Here is a 16,930-nt window from a genome sequence, read left to right on the forward strand (position 1 = left end):
AGCTACACTGCCAAGGTGCACTTGATTGGCCAATCCCTTAGAGCTCAGTCATGCCTTGCTGCAAACGCCATTAAATAGGCCAATATGTTTGGGACATGACAGAAATGTTAGCTCCCATATCTAATAACCCCTTAAAGAGTTTTCCCTGAATAGATAACACTAATTCTGGGTATCCCTTTCCTATTTTTTGTACCCAAAGGCAAATTTAGGCAAAAAGTTTAAATTTTGAAAACATATTTATTTTATTAAAACTTTAGAAAATTAAAGTCATGTGAACTTGAAAATTACACTTATTTATTTAATGAGCATGCATCAATTATAAGCCTATTTGGTACCATGCAGACAATACAAACACACATACAGACGTGAACACATAAACATGTAGATATAACATACACTTATGTACACATACACAGGCAGATAAAATAGAAAACTCACTAGTATAAAAGGACAGTCAGATTTAAATTGTTTTCCTTTATTAAAAAATATCAAAATTTATCTGTGAGACCTCACCTTGTTTTAGAGAAAATAAAGTAACAAAACAAGTTGATTTTAGTTTAGTTTTTTATTTTTTAAATGGGTTACTGAGCTTAAGGCTGAACTAAAGAGTAAACAGAGATAAAACCATTGACTCTTGGGGATTCAAGAGAAAAGCAGCAGACCCATAAGAAGGTCTGCTTGGCACCAGGGCTGCATTTCTCATGAAGCCCTAGAATCCCTGGTGAAGAAGAGAAGCACATACACTTATGAAAAGAAAACATGTTCAAACAAAACCAACATTGTAAAAAAAAAATTAACTTCTTTTACTTTACTTTGTCCAATTTAAAGTTCTTTCAGTCACTGGCAAAGATTAAGTTTTATCTTTTACTTCAGTGATATAAACATGTCTCTTTAAATCTTTCAAACAAGGAGAATGGGAGGTTTTAGTGTCTGGACTGAGTCCTCGTTCTTACAACAGGAAAGATATGATAGACACATTTTTGTTCTTTGTTAGGGTCCTGAATAGATCTCAAAGAAAAATGACATGTTCTAAACCATTAAATAAGAAGTCTTAACAGGACCTGTTGCATTTTTTAAACAGTGACCAATTCGTTCCCAATTCTCAATATCAAGATTTCCTTCCTTGGGATACCAAGGATATTGTTGTTTAATAACCACCAACAATTGTACAAGGTACTGTTCAGCTACTTCACAGCTGGCTGATTTAAGGAAACACTGGAGCTGCAATTAATGTTGAGTCTCCACCTCAGATAAGGGAGTTCCCATATTTTAAAAGTGAGAGATAGAGAAACAAAACCTTCAGGCTGCACAGGGCAGATAGCAGTCTGGCAAGCTGTGTTGGCATTTTTGTAAGCCAGCTGTTTAGTTAGTAACATGCCAGCTTCCCCATCTACCATTAGGTGTCCCATGGCCTGCATCAAATGGGACAAGAAATACTGATATGGCTCATCAGGACCTTGATGGATCTTGCTAAGTTCTTCCGTTTTAGTGCCAGCCATGGGAAGCCTCCTCCAAGCCTGTTGAGCAAGAGAGTATTAATCTGCTGATATACAGTAGCAGAGAATCCAAGCTGTCATACTACTGTAGCAAATTCACCTTCTCCTGCTAACATATCAAAAGTAACCTCAAGTCCTTCCCTGTGATTGCACTCAGCTTATTCATGAGCACATTCAGAAAACTGATTTCCACAAAAGGTATTCACCTTCACTAAGACAGGCTTTTGTTATATTTTCCAGTCTGCTGGGGGGAGAGCTCCAACTGCCATTGTCTCAAGTAAGCTTAAAGTGAAAGGATCCGTGGCCCCATACTGTGCCACAGTGGTTTTTAACTCTTTCAGAGTTTAAAAGGGCGCAGTTGATACTCCTGTACTGCTTGTCCCTCAGCATTTAAAGACTCAGTAGTGGGATAACATCTGTATCCGTGCAAGCCATCTTCCCCTCTCTCCCATGCCATTAGGAGAGCCTTCTGTAAAGGAGACATTTGAGGGGCATGGCATAGGATAGGGATGTCTGAGGTGCCACAGGGTCATGGGAAGGCAGAGAGGATGCTTTTGAAGACTGTTTACAATTTTGATGGCAGGACTTCATCAGACGGTCAAAAGCCAACAAAAAATCAGGAGACTCAACTGCCAAAGGTGGGGGTGGAGGCAATGGCTCAGCAGGAGGTGATTCTGCCTCATTATCTTTATACTCTGTCTTTATCCTCTTTATCCTCTATCCTTTCAGTGCATTCCCTGATAAAAGGTTTTTCAATAACATCAGTGGGGGAAGAAAGTATATCAGAAACTTCAATAGGTTTAGAGATGGTTGAGACCACAGGGGCTTTTAGAAGCCTCATGGCCTGGATGTAAACAGCCTCTGATTAAATTCCATAAAGAAAAGGTGTCAACAGGGAACTTAGAAGGACCCACAACACAATAGTAGTCTCAGAGCTGTCTCCCAACATGTTCCCAAGTTTCAATATTGACTGTCCCTTCTTCAGGAAACTGGGGCAGACTTCTTGAATGTGATGTAAAAATTTTTCTCACTGAACAATAGAGCTCTTGCAGCCCCTGGCTTTAAGAATAGATTTCAAAACTTGGAGAAAGGGCTGAGCCCGTGGCGCACTCGGGAGAGTGCGGCGCTGGGAGCGCAGCAACGCTCCTGCCGCGGGTTCAGATCCTATATAGGGATGGCCGGTGCACTCACTGGCTGAGTGCCGGTCACGAAAAAAAAAAAAAAAAACTTGGAGAAAGAGATTCTGCTCTTTGCTTCCACCTTGTCCCATTAGCTTTACTCCTGACTATATGCCTTTGTTCCTAAACAGAATAGGTGTGCACCCTAAAAAACAAATGTTCCCTTACCTGTTTCCAAGAAGTTTCTCTGTACTCAGGTTCCTGTCTAGGTGCCACTTGTAGATGACTAGTACCCCAAGGAGAGATGGTAGGGAATTGACAAGACACGCTTATGGGGTCAGGAGGACTTCCCAGGTTGCTGGCCTGTGAAGCACATTAGTTTATTTTAGGTTCTTTTCATAAGCCAGTAAAAATAACATATTATACTGATTAAGCCAGTTATGTCTGGTACAAAGCTGTTTACAGAACACTTTCTGTTGCCATGGCCCTTGAAGGTTCATGGACAACTACTTATCAGCAAAATAAGAGCATAAATTCCTCCTTTATAAAGTTCTCAGGATCCTGGGTTTATTCAAAGTTCAGACCTCAAGGGGAGGGAGAAGAGGGAGACAGGCAAATGGGAAGCCAGTCTTTGCTGGTGTAATTTCCAAAATAACAAGGACTCTTTCAGCTTGTTATTTAGTGCCTTACAGTATTCTTATCTTACTCCTCTGTAGGTAAAATTTTTTCTCCTCTGGTATATTTCAGGAGTATTTCTTTATCTTTGATTTCCTGTAATTTGAATATGTTTAGGTGTACTTTTTTCCCTCTCCCTCTTTTTTTTTTTTCCATTTATCCTGCTTGGTATTCTCAGAATTCCTATATCTGTGGTTTTGTGTCTGACATTAATTTGGGGAAATTCTCAGTCATTATTATTTCAAATATTTCTATTGTTCCTTTCTCTCTGTTCTCTCCTTCTAGTATTCCATTGTGTGTATTGTCATAAATTTGTTTAATAGAGTTGCTGCACCAGCATTTATTTTTAGACCTCACATTAGTTTTTGAAACAGTTTTATGCCCTCACTTTTGGCCTACTTAAAACTTTCCCTCCTCATGTGGCTCTTGAGATATAGCTCATTCGTTCCTAATTCCACTGACCAAAACCCAGCACACCCCACAGCTGCTGACCATGATAAGACCTAATAGTCAACACCAGAATAATGTAAATGGGTTCTCCCTTTCAGCACATTTTCTTTATACCAGTCAATCCACAATCCTGGAGGGAAAGCCTAAGGGATAAAGCCCATGGATCTTAATAAAGGCATAGTCCCACAGATCTTCTCTCTCTCTTGCTCCTCACCTGCTGGTTGAGCTCCCTGCCACCTCCAGATTCCTGTTGGCCTCCCGTCAGCATCCTTAACCTCTCTGGAAACTTTATGTAATAGAATTTTTAGTTTTATGCATTTTGGCTTCACTTCCTTATTGTATCTCACCTGATCAACACACCCAAACCTAACTTTCCCCCATTTGGGGCTCTCTTAGAATGTGGCTCTTAGGGATAGCTGGTTAGTTCAGTTGGTAAGGGTGTGGTGTTATAATACCAGTGTCAAGAGTTTGGATCCCTGTACTGACCAGGGGCCAAAGTGGCTCTTGACTTATGGCCACTCTCAAGAGAGAGTTTATGACCAAATATGGAAGAAATCATAACAATGAACATCCCAACATGTATTGCACATCTTTTGTAGTTTTCCCAGAGTTCTTGAATATTGTTTTGTTTTGGTTTTTCTCAGGCTTATTCTGTTCATTTTTGGAAGTGAAATATTATTAAGTGCAGAGATTCTTTCATGAGCTGTGTCTATTCTACATATAAGCACATCAAAGGTATTCTTCAGTTCTGTTACAATGTTTTTCATCTCTAGCATTTCTATAGATTCTTTCGTATGACTTCCATCTTTCTGCTTACAATATCCATCTGTTTTGCATGTTGTCTACTTTATCCATTAGAGCTCTTAAGCATATTAATAATAGCTATTTTAAATTCCCTGTGTGATAATTCCAAAATTCTTGCCATATCTGAACCTACTTCTGATATTTTCTCTGTCTCTTAAAACTATGCTTTTTGCCTTTTAGTAAGCCTTCTAATTTTTTCTTGAAAGCAGGGCATGATGTACTGGGTAAAAGGAACTGCTGTGAATAGGCTTTTAGTAATGTAGTGGTAACATGTGGGGAGATGGGAAATGTTCTATAGACCTATCATTAGGTCTCAGTCTTTTATTGAGTTGGTTTTTCTAAACTGTGATCTTTACGAGTAGTTCTCAGTTTCCTTTCTTCCCTTTTAAGTGGGACAGGATGGGTTAAGGGGACTGGAATAGGCTATTTCCCTTTGCCCACGTGGAAGGTTACAGGGTGCTGGCGTTAGGTATTTCCCTATCCCTGAGTGAGTTAGCCTTTGACAATAATTCATTGAATTTTCAAAAGTAGAGAACAGAATTAAGGCCACTGGAGGTAGGGAGGGGGATGGGTAGTGAGAAATCAGTAAAGGGTCACAAAAAGTGATTACATTGTATAATGCTGAATATACTAATTATCCTGATTTGAGAATCATATATTGCACACAGGTATTGATATTGATCACTGTACCTCACAGATATGTATAATCAATTATGTTTCAATAAATTTTTAAAAATAAAAGAAAAACCTACAAAATAAACAAACCCTATCACGTTAGGCTATGGTTAAATAGTTTATCCTGTGAGTGGACGTTGTTAAGACCAGAGTGCTCTGGCTTATGTGAAAATGATTTCTTTCCCTTTCCCCCTGCAGAAGCACAGTGAGATTTATCTCCAATATATACTATGAGAACCAGGTAGAACTCTAGGAAGTGAAACTCACAAAAGTGTAGAAGCCACCTTTTGACTGGGTTCTCCTGCACTTTTTAACTCTCAGGCTTGTCTACACTGGAGACTTGCCTCCAGTAATTCCTCAAGTACAGTTTTGACTTTAATATCCCCAGATTATTTGCTGTGTAGGTTTCTGCTTTGGAAAGTTGTGATTCTCTGTAATCACTTGTCTGTCTCTCCAATTTGGGTGGCAGCAATTTGGTCTTTGACCTAACTTCTCTTAAGAATATAAGAATTTTTCATTTTTCAGTTTATTCACGTTATTACGATGGAGTGGTGACTTCTAGCTTTTTACATGCTGAATTGGACTTCGTTAAAATTATTTTTTTACTTTTTCAAAACATTCCATTTTTACATTTTTATAAACTAAGAACATAATTTGGTGATAACTCTATATCAGGAATAGAGACCTTGCTTATTCATATTTCTTTAAAGAAATGCCTTGTGTGGATGTGCTATCATATTTATCCAGTCTACTTCACATAGACATTGAGGCTGTTGACTTCATAGCAATTCATCAAATAATCATTACATACATAAGCACATATTCTTAGTGTCTGTGAGGAAAATAGAGTAGTTTGGTCAGGTTCCCTCGCCTTGGGTCTGGCTGGGTGTGGTGCATCACATCCTTTGTAAACAAGTTGTGTGGGAGTAGAGTTAGTGCACATGCATGCCCATGTATCCTTTTGCTTGTTGTTATTTTTGTGTGCTCTTCGGTGTGTGAGGTGGCAGCTCTGAACTACTGGTCCACAGAGCTCATGTCTAAAAATAAAGCCCATTATTTCTTCACCCAGGGCTCCAGGAACGTTTCCTGCTGCCTAGCTCATAGACCTTCATTTGAAGGGTTTATGACCCAGTCTGGACAATGGGCTCGAGGGGTCTGAACTCCAGCCCTAGCTCTACAGTGTCCATTGAAATTGGGAAATTATGTGTATTTTTTATTAAGTTCATTTATTTATTAATATTATTTTTTACATTCTATGATGTTGTTGCAGAGCAGATGGGGGAGAGGGAGAGGAGGGTGGGGAAGTAAATAGGGTGGGAGAAGGAGGAAGGAGGAGGGATAAGGTTGAGGCCTGTTGTGCCCCCTTATTCCTGCATGGGAGACCAGAGAGCTTCCAGGAAGGTGGCTTGGTCATTGCTGAGCTGGGTGCAGATATCAGGGGGGCATGGCTGAAGCCCTAGCCCACAACCACCCCAGCTCAGGAGAGCTCAGTGTGCTTCCTACAGTTGCTCAGTGGTCATCACTGGGCTTTTTGCAGGTGTCAGGGGGCATGGCTGGGACCCACAGCCCTCCCCTCTTCCTGGCTTGGTAGCCCAGGGTACTACCAGTCCTTCTATGTTTTATAGTTGTTCTCTGGTGATGTGAGACCTTAACTAGTTAATATCAAAGTTTGTCTCTTATCTGTGGGTATTTTGTTTTTTCTTTCAGTTCTGTGTCAGATTATTTGCTGTTCCTACTACTTAAACTCTGCACTGGAACTAATTTGTTGCCTTTGCTTATTTCTAAAATGGGAGAACTTCCAGTTGGGATCAGCACCTGAGATCTATGGTTGAGCTAAATTGTCGCTTTGCTGCTGATTCCCTGGGGAAGGCTTTTTGTGCAGCTCAGGTTTTGATGATTGACTTTATAGGTACTTCCAGTGCACCTGGGTTGTATAGACACTCTGGTCTGGACCTGAGTCTTTTCAGCAAACTGTACCCCCTGCAGTTCTGTATTCCTGACCAGTCTCTACTGAGTGGTCCTGCACTGACTGGAGGGCAGATCAGGTGTCCATGCTACACCCCAGTGTGCCCCTGGTGGGACCATCTCCCCCATCACCTGTGCTCCCGACACTTCTCATGGGACAAGCCATGTGATAGTCCCTTGCAATGACTTACCGGCCTCTGAGTGGCTCCTTTTTTCAGTTGTTGTGGCTCTTCGCTCCTATTTGGGTCTACGGGAACCCTGTTAGTGGTCTTGCTGGCCTGGGGGCCACCAAGGCCCTCTTCTTCCCTGCTGCCTGCAAGCAACTTCATCTGAAGGACACAGCTGTGGCTTTTGCTGGCTCCTGCTGCATGCACTCAGCAGCTCCAGCCTTGAAGTGGCCAGGGCTCCAAAAGGTCAGAGCGGTTCTTTCTTTCTCTCATCATGGCTCCTCCCACCTTCATGTACTCTTTAGGTCTCTCCTCCTCTTCCCCTGATCTCTAGCGGACCCAGCTTGGCTGTTGTTGCTTTTTAATTGTTGTAAATTGTTTGATTTGTGGGAGAGAGTGATGCTGATGACTGACTTTTCTGCCATCTTGACCAGAAGCCTATGTGTCTTTTTTTCAGCACAGAAAATTACTAGCCAAGATTATGGTAATACTCTTTATTGTTCCTGTATCCATTCCTGTGACTGAAATTAAAATCAGCATCCTCTAGAAATTGATATAATGGGTTCTGCTAACTTGCAAGTGGGGAATTATCTTCCTCCTTAAGACAGGATTTGGAATACTGGGGAATTTCTTTCTCCTTCATATTTATAACATCATTCTCAGTGGTCACAAGTTAAGCCCCACAGACTTCATTCTCAATTAGCTAGTCTTTCAATTCCATGGTGCTTTTCTCTGAAGTGATCCCTCAGACTATGGCATCTTTTGGATGGAAATATTTCCTGGGTTATGCCATATATAAACTTGTCTTTTATTTTCACAGAGTGGCAGGAGGCTTCTCTCAGCACCTCCTGAGTGTTTTCCAGATCATTAAGCTTTGCACCAATTATTCTAGAGGGTTGGAGTTCACAATGAGATTTCCAAAGTATACTGGTTTCTGGCTGTTTCCTTTTTTGGATTCTTCATCTCTTTTTAATTAAATACAGTGGTTTTTTGAAAATGACCAAGTCATCAAATAGTAGTAACATAAGTGTAATGAGAAGAAAATTGGGTGAGTACTCTGCCTCTATTCTAGAGAAATTTATAGGTGAACTACATACAGTCATGTTTTCTTCCTTTGATACTATAAGTTTGGGTCTCATGGTCTGGGCCAGTGGCTCCATGACCCTTGTCCTGCAGAGACATAAGCAGCAAATCCAACACATTTACAAGAGACTTTCCTAATTCTGATGAGCTCCGATGTCTCCTTTTACTTTCTCTCCTCCATTTTGACTCCCTGCATTACCTTTGTAAATCCAGGTCAGTGCGTGGTGCTCACATCTGTTCTTGTGGCTTCATGTTTTCCAAAATTCAGTCCCTTTGTGCTCATCAGAGTGACAATGAGACTCAATACCTTTGCTGCGGGGAATAAAAGTATCTTTCTCTAATAACTTTCATACTAGATGCCTAACCTGGCTATGTAGCCAAAAGACTCTCCAGTGAAAACAACTGTTCTTTCATAATTTTTGGTGACTAGTAAGTGCCAGGTACTCTGTTAAGATATCCTGTATTTAAGAGATCTGAGATAACTTCCCTCAATTTCTCATTTTGTACCCTTCACATAAGCATTGCATTACAAAAAGATTATTTAGTCTAAATTTGTTATGTTCTTCAATGATGATAATTCAGAGTTTTTTAAGATAATATAATTAAGGAAATTTACCATGTTTGAGGATTCAGAAAAGAAAATCATTATACTGTTGGCTTTCATGAAGATCCAGAATTGTCCCTGAACTGAACTTGGCTTCCCTGGTGCACAGCTCCTGTGGGTGGACAGCTTTCCCAGCACCAGGATACTGCAGAGTACATGGCTTCTCCACTCTTGCCTTTGGGCAGCTAATCTGATGGCTGCTTCCTGACGTTCATGATAGTCATCAACACCTAATGGCCTGTAGCTTCCCCTCAGTACCCTCCTTCAGGCATGTTTGTAACAGTGTGCCTCCATGAGTTGCCTCCCTATGATCTGCTTTCCCTGGTACCCTAAACTGAGTATTTCTGTCATGTTCCAGAGAGCAGATTTCAGCAAGTTCTGCCATTGCAGCACCACGTTGGCTTCTCTGCTACTTAATAAGCCCAGTTTTGTCTTCTTTTTTCTTTTTTTTTTTTTTTTTGGCAACTGGCTGGTACAGGGACCAGAACTCTTGACCTTCAGCCTTGTCTTCTTTACCAAGGTCTGGACCTGAGCTGGAGACACTGAGGTTTTTCTATGGATTCTCTATATCAGTCCTTGGATTAGTGCTATTTTTATATTATAGTGTATTACTACACTGTATCAAAGCATACCATATTATGTGTCACATATCTTGTATTATTTTATTTATGCTATGTTAATATTGTATTACTCTCACATATTATACTATAATAATTTTATCGTATCTACTAATATACTATATGTTTTATCTGTGATTCCTGTATTTTTTATAAATAGTAATCAGCATCAACTCGGATACTAATATAAAACACACAGACTCAGGCTCATATTTTGCGAGGTGAATATTCTAGGTCAGTGGTTCTTAATTTTTGGTGTTTGTACACATAACCTGAAGAAATAAAGACTACATAGGCTTAGGCTCACTGCAATAAGAGAGGCTTGGAATACATACTTTTAAAGTTGTCATCACGTTATTGTGTTTCACCCAGAGCCTGGGAACTCTAACTCTGGGGCACTCGCTCACTCGCTGTGTAATCTCACACTCAGTTTTGAACCACGGATTGTAAATATCCACAACCTGAAAACCTCCTCCAATTCCAGGAGGAATTCCATTTCACTCAGTGATGCCAAAGCCGCAAAAGACAGCAAATGCCACACAGTAGATATCTCAGCCTCCTTCCATGTTTCTGACTAAATAAATCATCTGAGACAGGGAGGCATATTGGGGGCATTGTGCCTCACAGCAAGTGCATACCGAAAGACTCCTCTACTAGAATTTATCCCAACCAGGAGATGTTTCAGATTACTCTAGAAAAAAAATTGCACTATGCTATTTTCTTGTAGCTTTTACCCCAAGCTCAGGGTTTGTTTTTTTAAAGTGAACTAACAATAAAGCAGCCAAGAAAGAAAGTTGGCATGTTTTCTATATCCCTGCATGATTCCACTCTGTGCCCTTTATAGGACAAATTTTATTAGTGAATGTCCTAAGGAATCCATTGTAGGCTGTGAATCATTTTATGTGTTATGCATGTAGATTTAAAATAGTTTTGTGCCTTCCTTGGGATAAGTAAGAAAAAATTCATTCAAGTCATTTTCTGTAGGAATTAAGTTCCTTGTAGATCCCAATTTGAGAAAGACTGTTCTATCAAATGAATGTATGTGAGGGTACTTCAAAAAGTGCATGGAAATATTCATATTATCTTTTTATTCTATTTTCCAGGAACTTTTTGAAGTACCCATGTATATTCCCATTAACTTATTCAGAAAAATTATGATCTTCATTGTAAATTGATTTTTGGCATCATGTGTGTAAGTTTTCGGTAAATATTCAATGGTGTAAGACCTAGACGTATGTGTATCTTCTGAATGTTATGTTATTAATGTCATTTATAGTCAGCTTATTAATTTTGTCTGCTTTATTTATTGTTTTATGATAGGATGTGTTGAAATCTACAAGAGGTAGTAAATAATTTATATCTACCCATGATCCTTTGAGTTTTTTCTTCAAATATTTTAAATATGTATTTTGGTGTTGTTTTTTATGTTGTTTTTTTTTTTTTTTTTTTGGCAGCTGGCTGGTAAGTTGAATATGTATTTTAAGTGCACATAGCTTTTCATTCTCTATGTCCCCCATATGAGAATAGACTTCTATTGACAAGACATGTCGACATGGTTTTCTGTTTCTATAGGAAAAATGACACAATCCAGAATTTTTAAAATATTCTTTAAGTATGTTTTTTAAAACACTATTTTCAACTTTTCTTCATTTTTAAAAAGTGTTAGAGATGTTTTGGTCTTAAAAATAATTTAATGACATATGCCTTATATTTTTTGCATTACTTGTTACTTTTCTTCTTCCTTATTTCATTTATAACATATGTGTTTTTTCTGTTATTTTTTTCATAACCTGCATCAATCCTTCCACTTCTGCATTACATTTAACATCTCTCTATTATTATACATGTCCTTGTAATGTAAGCTGCATATTTATATATACCTGAATAATTTTGTCCTTCTATATATTCAACATTTCACATGCATACAGAAAATTGCATAAAACTTACATGTGAAATTTTTAGTTTTATGTAAATTTAATATCTGTTTAACTACAGCCCAGGTCAATAAATGGGATATTTATAGCACCCCAGTTGCCTTGTGTTTATTCCTTCAAATAAAATTATCCCAACCACAAAAGCCAAACAGTTTTTTGTATTTAATGTAGTGTTCCCTGTGGGGAATACTGACCAGCAGAGTTTAGCTTTTTCTGTTTTGAACCTTTACGTTAATTAAATCATATGACAAGAATTATTTCTATTGCTACACTTTCACAATAGCTATTTGTGATTTTCACCATATTTTTGCACATATATCGAGTTCATTTTTATTTTTATATATTATTCATGATATGAGTTTTTGAATAGAATATACTCATACACTGGCCTTTCAATGGCTCTTTTGGTCTCTTTCCCAATGATTTTGGAAAATGTAAGCATTTTGTAAGCAAAATCCCAATGATTTTGGCAAATGTAAGCATGGCTACTATAGACATACCTTCCATGTTTTTGATATTCGTAAACACCTGTTTGTCTAGAGTATGTATCAAGCAGAGGAATTTTTTTCCCCAAGAAGGCACAAGTTTACATTTACTGTGGAATCCCAAAATTTCTTCAAAATGATTTTGTCCATCTGTGCACCTACTAGTAGTTTATGATATTTACTACTTCTTAAAGTGTTACCAACATTCAGCAATAGCAGGCTCATTTAGTATCCCAACTGGATGAATGTTGTCTTAGTTTGTGTTTTCTTGATTACCACTAAGAATAAAGTTTTTTTTTTATTGTTGTTTGTTGGTCTTTTGGAATTCTTCTTATCTACAAAGGAGTTGTGTACTCTTTTTAGATAATTTCCATCTCATTAGTTTGTAGACTTCTTTTTTTGTTTAAAGTAAAGAAAATTTTCACTGAGCCTTCCCACTTGCTTGCCCTGGCGCGGGGCTTCCCGGGGCCTGCAGGCCGGCCTCCCCTCTCACTCCCTCTGCAGTTCTCTGGCAGGGCTGGTGGCGTGGGGTGTCCCCGGCCAGCGTCAGGAGGGCAAGGAAGTACGGGCTGGGCTGACTGTCACTCCACCGCACCCTGGGCTCTGGCCCCCGGTAAACTCCCTGTTACTGGGAGGCAGGTACCATCTCTGCGGCCACCAATTCGGAAAAACACCTAACCGATTTCTGGTTAGGAATAGTGTGGTCGGAGAGTTCCCGAGTTCGCTTGAACCTTCCGGAGAGCTGACTGCAGGCGGGCACTGGACTCGGTCTGCACCGGGGGGATTCAAAGGTGAACCATGTGCTGCAGCCTCCTCCCCCGAGGAGCTCACACTCTGGTGTGGGAGATAAGACAAGTACACAAATAACTGTGATACCAGGAGGAAGGTGATAAGTCCCAAGAAAGATCTACACAGTGCTACAAAGGCACCCAGAGCAACCGGTCGTCTGCGCCTAGCAGAAACCTGGTAGACTTCCTGGGCGAGGTGGTGCCGAGCAGGGTTTTGAAGGCCCAGCTGATAGACGAGGGCTGCAGAAGACATGTCCCATCCCAGCGTGCACAGAGTGGGGAGACGTCTGGCTAGGGAGGCGAAGACTTGACAGAAACCACACACCCTGTGAGGTCACCACTGCATGATCCAACAGCCCGGGCCACAGTGCACAGAACAGGGAGAAGTCCTGCACAGCAAGTGGAAGCTCAGCAGAGATCACACACCCGGCGGTACTGCCCCGTGATCCAGCAGCCCAGCAGAGTCCAAGCTGACCAGAGAGGTGGCTCCCCAGAGAGGCCCAAGACCCGAGGCAACCACACACATGAGGCAGTAGAGGCCAACTAAGCAGTCACGGAGGAAGCTATACCAAATTGGCAACCACAGCAACATCTTAGTCAATAGTCTCAAACCAGTGGACTGTGAAACCCCCTGCCACAATGAATAAACATCAAAAAAAAGATATCAGAAATACAAAAAATCAAGAAAATACACCACCAAAAGTTAATAAATCTCAAACTCTAGATCCTATAGAACAAGAAGCCCTTGAAATGACTGACAAAGAATTTTGAGTGATAATTCTAAGGAAACTGAATGAGATACAAGAAAACTCAGCTAGACATCATGATGAAATGAGGAAAAGTATACAGGACCTGAAAGAGGAAATGTACAAGGAAATCAATGTCCTAAAAAAAATGTAGCAGAACTTGCTGAACTGAAGAAGTTATTCAGTGAAATAAAAAACACAACGGAGAGTTTAACCAGCAGGCTTGTCGAAGTTGAAGAGAGAACCTCTGAACTTGAAGATGGGCTATTTGAAATAACACAAGCAGACAAAAAAAAAAGAAAAGAAAAAATAATCAAAGGCATTGAAGAAAATCTGAGAGAGATATCAGACAACCTTAAGTGCTCAAATATCCGAGTCATGAGTATTCCAGAAGGGGAGGAAAAAGGAGATTGCATTGAAAACATATTCAACAAAATAGTGGCAGAAAACTTCCCAGGTATAGGAAAAGTCACAGATCTTCAGATCCAGGAAGCTCAGTGATCTCCAAACGTATTCAACCCAAAAAGGTCTTCTCCAAGACATGTTATAGTCAAATTGGCAAAACTCAAAGACAAAGAGAGAATCTTAAAAGCTGCAAGAGAGAAGCGTCAAATCACCTATAAGGGAGCCCCAATCAGGCTAACATCAGACTTTTCATCACAAACCCTAAAAGCTAGAAAGGAATGGGATGATATTTTCAAAATACTACAAGACAAAGATTGCCAGCCAAGAATACTCTACCCTGCAAGGCTATCCTTCCGAAATGAAGGGCAAATAGTATATTTCTCAGACAAACAAAAACTGCAGGAGTTCACTACCACACGACCAGCCTTACAAGAAATCCTCAAGGGAGTACTGGGTTTGGTTCCTGAAAAATAAGTAACACTGCCATAAAAACCCAAGAAAAATCAAAACCCACTAGTATAATAAAAATGGCATTCATGAAGAGAAAACAAACAAACAAAAACGCTATCTACAACCTAAGGAACCAACAAACACAGAAATCAAACAGTAAATCAGAAAGCAAGGAACAAAAGACACCTCAGACAACCAAACAACCAATAAAATGCTAGAAATAAATCAACACCTTTCAATAACAACTCTTAATGTAAAAGGCTTAAATTCCCCAATCAAAAGACACAGACTTGCTGACTGGATTAAAAAGGAGGACCCAACTATATACTGCCTACAAGAGACCCACCTCACCCATAAAGATTCACACAGACTAAGAGTGAAAGGATGGAAAAAGATTTACCATGCAAAAAGAAAAGAAAAATGAGCTGGAGTAGCTATTCTAATATCGGACAAAATAGACTTTAAACTAAAAACCATAAACAGAGACAATGAGGGACACTACTTAATGATAAAAGGACTGATCCATCAAGAAGACATAACAATCATAAATATGTACACACCCAATGTTGGAGCAGCCAGATTTATAAAACAAACTCTATTAGACCTAAAGAAGGAAATAGACACTAATACCATAATAGCAATTGACCTGAACACCCCACTGTCAATATTGGACAGATCATATATGCAAAGAATCAGCAGAGAAACAAAAGATCTAAACAATGCTTTAGACCAATTGGACATGGCAGATATCTACAGAACATTCCATCCAACAACCTCAGAATATTCATTCTTCTCACCAGTACATGGATCATTCTCCGGGATAGATCACATAGTAGGTCACAAATCAAGTCTCAATAAATTCAAAAAAATTGTTATTATCCCATGTATTTTCTCAGAACACAATGGATTAAAACTAGAAATTAATAACAAACGAAACTCTGGAAACTATACAAACACATGGAAATTAAACAGCATTCTACTTAATGACATATGGGTCCAAGAAGAAATCAAGCAGGAAATCAAAAAATTTATTGAAACTAATGAAAATAATGATACATCATACCAAAACCTGTGGGATATGGCAAAAGCAGTATTAAGGGGGAAATTTACTGCATTAAATGCTCACCTCAGAAGAATGGAAAGATGGCAAGTGAACAACCTAACACTTCACCTTAAAGAACTAGAAAAACAAGAACAATCCAAACCTAAAGTTAGCAGACGGAAAGAAATCATTAAGATCAGAGCAGAACTGAATGAAATTGAAACCCAAAAAACAATACAAAAGATCAATGAATCAAAAAGTTGGTTTTTTGAAAAGATAAATAAAATTGACAAACCATTAGCATGGCTAACAAAAAAAAGAAGAGAGAAGACTCAAATAACAAAAATTAGAAATGAAAAAGGCGATATTACAACTAATTCATCTGAAATACAAGGAATCATTCGAGACTACTATAAACAACTATATGCCAACAAATTTGAAAATCTGGAGGAAATGGATAAATTTCTGGACACACACAACCTCCCAAAACTGAACCATGAAGACATAGAAAATTTGAACAGACCAATAACAAGAAAGGAGATTGAAGCTGTTATCAGAAGGCTTCCAACAAAGAAAAGCCCAGGCCCAGATGGATTCACAGCAGAATTTTACCAAACATTCAAAGAGGTATTGACACAGATTCTTTACAAACCATTGCAAAAGATTGAAACAGACGCAAATCTCCCAAACTCATTCTATGAAGCAAACATCATCCTGATACCAAAACCAGGTAAAGATATAACCAAAAAAGAAAACTACAGGCCAATATCTTTGATGAATATAGATGCAAAAATCCTCACTAAAATACTAGCAAACAGAATACAGCAACACATACGTAAAATTATTCACCACGATCGAGTGGGATTCATCCCAGGGATGCAAGGTTGGTTCAACATACGCAAATCATTAAATGTGATACACCATATTAATAAAGTAAAACACAAGGACCATGTGATCATCTCTATAGATGCTGAAAAAGCATTCGATAAAGTTCAGCACTCATTCATGACAAAGACCCTCTATGAGTTAGGTATAGAGGGAAAGTATCTCAACATAATTAAAGCCATATATGCCAAACCCACTGCCAATATCATCCTGAATGGGGAAAAGCTGAAAGCTTTTCCTTTAAGAACAGGAATTAGACAAGGATGCCCACTCTCACCACTCCTATTCAACATAGTGTTGGAAGTACTAGCCAGAGCAATCAGAGAAGAGAAGGAAATAAGGGGCATCCAGATTGGAAAAGATGATGTCAAACTGTCCCTGTTTGCAGATGACATGATTCTATATATCGAACAGCCTTAAACCTCTACAAAAAAACTCTTGGAATTGATAAATGATTTCAGCAAAGTAGCAGGATACAAAATCAACACACAAAAATCAGTAGCATTTCTTTTCTTCAACAATGAACATACAGAACGAGAAA

This window comes from Cynocephalus volans, chromosome 3 (assembly GCF_027409185.1).
Source record: "Cynocephalus volans isolate mCynVol1 chromosome 3, mCynVol1.pri, whole genome shotgun sequence".
Taxonomy (NCBI): Eukaryota; Metazoa; Chordata; class Mammalia; order Dermoptera; family Cynocephalidae; genus Cynocephalus; species Cynocephalus volans.